Here is a 2,839-nt window from a genome sequence, read left to right as displayed (position 1 = left end):
GAAACCGGATGGCAAGACCAGGCTCCAGTCTGATTTGGCAGAGTTTCTACAGCTGGATGCCCTTCCTAACGCCAACCACTCAGAGAGTGTAGCAAATAATACAAAGCCACTATATTCATATTTCTCTCTTTCTCTCTCTCTCTCTCTCTCTCTCTCTTTATGTGTGAAACAATGCTTGAGGTATGATATAATATATATAAATCTACATAGTACACATACAAGCTTTAGAAATTTACTTAGATTGAAAAATGTGATATATATATATATATAGTTGAAATTTATAGAAAAACAAAAGACAAAGACAGGTGTATGAGCAACAAGCAGGTGTATTAGTTTGACACTTGGGAAAATGAAAAAGTCTTTTACATTTCGAGCCTATGCTCTTCAACAGAAAAGAATAAGAGAAAATAAAGAGAGAGAATGAAAAACATCTTATAGATTTAGCGGTCTATCCTGCCTTAACTTCCTCCTCTTTGGATTTGTATATCTTAACCACTTCCTGAACTTTCTACACCTCTCCTCATCTACATAGCTGCACTCCACCCAGATTACAACTGGATATACTGATTCTATTTTCATGGATTTCACTGGATTTTTACGTTGATATAAATATATATATATATATGTATATTAAATGACAATCGTTTTGGCTTACATCCACACTGCTCTCTAGTGAATGGGGAACAATATAATGGAATTCAATTCACCCCACAGTGCAGAAGAAACCTCATCAGATTACATAATACTGAGTCTCCTATCTAAAATTTTACTTTAAATATACCCTATACACACACACACACACACACACACACATATATATACAGGGTGGCCTATTAGTAAGTTTACAGTTATCATGCTGGCACTTTAAATTTCTTTTAAAACATTTTATTACATTTAAATTTCTATCTTACAAACGGAAAAGGGAGCCTGACAAAATTAACTAAATTAACATAGAATAATGGTTTCATATTTTTATATAATCAAGATCTAAACTGTTAATATATGACTGTGAAAGAGATAGTTGAATAACTGTAAACCTACTTTTGGGCCACCCTGTATATATATATATATATATATATATATATATATATATATATATATATATATATATATATATATATATATATATATATATATATATATATATATGTATGTATGTATGTATGTATATATACATATATATATATATATATATATATATATATATATATATATATATATATATACATATGTGCTGTTGACAGTGACTTTGAAGTTTCAGCTATTTAAGTCATCATTGGGCTTAACTGGGTGAAACTTTAAAATCACTGTCAATACCATTCTTGTTTAAGAATAATAGATTTGTACTCTATAAAAGTATAGAGTAACCCATCAGATTAATCTAAGATTGTTTTTCTTATAACTAATCATAAAAACAAACACACACACACAGACACACACATGTGTGTGTGTATATAGATATGTATACATAGGTGTATGTATAGAGTGCCTATTAGAATGCAGTGAGTTAGAACTCTCTATGTTCCATTACACTCCAAAACTGCTGCCTAGGAAGAAAATTTGTTTTATTACACGGAAAATTAATGGTCAAAGAGCATCATTTAAAAAGTACAAAACAAAGTGAATATAGTGTTAAATTATTTATTTATAACATTTTATGCATATTTTAGTGACAATTACACTTCATTCATGTTTAGCCTTCCCCGACCTTGCCATCTCTGTGCCACACAATGATTCCATCAACAGAGACCTTGAAAGCATCCTCTATATCCCGACTTTGTCACTTTCATTAGCGCCAAAGTACAATCACTACTCACAACAAGGAAACATCATTGCACCACATCTGCTTCATAACACTTGTTACCATATTTCTGTTGAAAAATGGCGTCTTTGTTTCAATTAATTTTGAAAATTGTTGCGGTGAGAGTCATTGACACCCCTGGGGTATTGGAAGAATGGACTAGCCGAACTCTTATAAAGAGTAGTGCGTGGTAGTAGTCGGAGAGGGTGTTTTGGTTGTCTCACAAAGTACATCATGTGAACACATTTATTAAGCCTCCACTACATAATCTATTTATATCAACCTGTGGCAGGATTTTAAAAAGTAATGAAGAATTTCGGAATGTGACATTGTCATTGTTGAGCTGGTGTTTGTAACATACAAGTGGGTGCTGAAAAAGTTCCTAGCTTTAAGGGTATTATGAAAGGCCTGGCTGGAGGCCCAAACTTCCAAGTTCTTTTAAAGGGCTTAGAGAAACTGAAGGACTACTGCAATAAGCATGTAAATCTGAGAGGGGAATATGCTGAATAAAATCATAATTAACCGATCCTCGTGTATTTTCTTTTACTCAAAACCAGGAACTTTTCAGCAACTCCTCAAAAATTAATATGAAGTTTTCATGGAAGATTTTCATTTAGATTACTTTAAAACAAGAAATTTCTGTTGTAAGACTAAGGACATCCACAGGCTGGTTGTCACCGGAAGGGTTCATCATAAGTTGTTGGTGGTCTTTTGTAGTCTGAGAAAGACAGTTCTACATTTCCTTGCTGAACAATTTGCATTGATGATTTGTTTAGGGCGATCAAATGTTTGTGCCATGCATTAGCTCATTCTCATCATTGAATTGGTGTTCATCATCATCCTCATCATTGTTTAACGTCCGCTTTCCATGCTAGCATGAGTTGGACGATTTGACTGAGGACTGGCAAGCCAGAAGGCTGCACCAGGCTCCAATCTGATCTGGCAGAGTTTCTACAGCTGGATGCCCTTCCTAACGCTGACCACTCCGAGAGTGTAGTGGGTGCTTTTACATGCCACCGACACGAGGGCCAGTCACAT

Source organism: Octopus bimaculoides, chromosome 2 (assembly GCF_046866305.1).
Source record: "Octopus bimaculoides isolate indiv1 chromosome 2, ASM4686630v1, whole genome shotgun sequence".
NCBI classification, from domain to species: domain Eukaryota; kingdom Metazoa; phylum Mollusca; class Cephalopoda; order Octopoda; family Octopodidae; genus Octopus; species Octopus bimaculoides.
Note: the sequence above shows the minus strand (reverse complement) of the source record.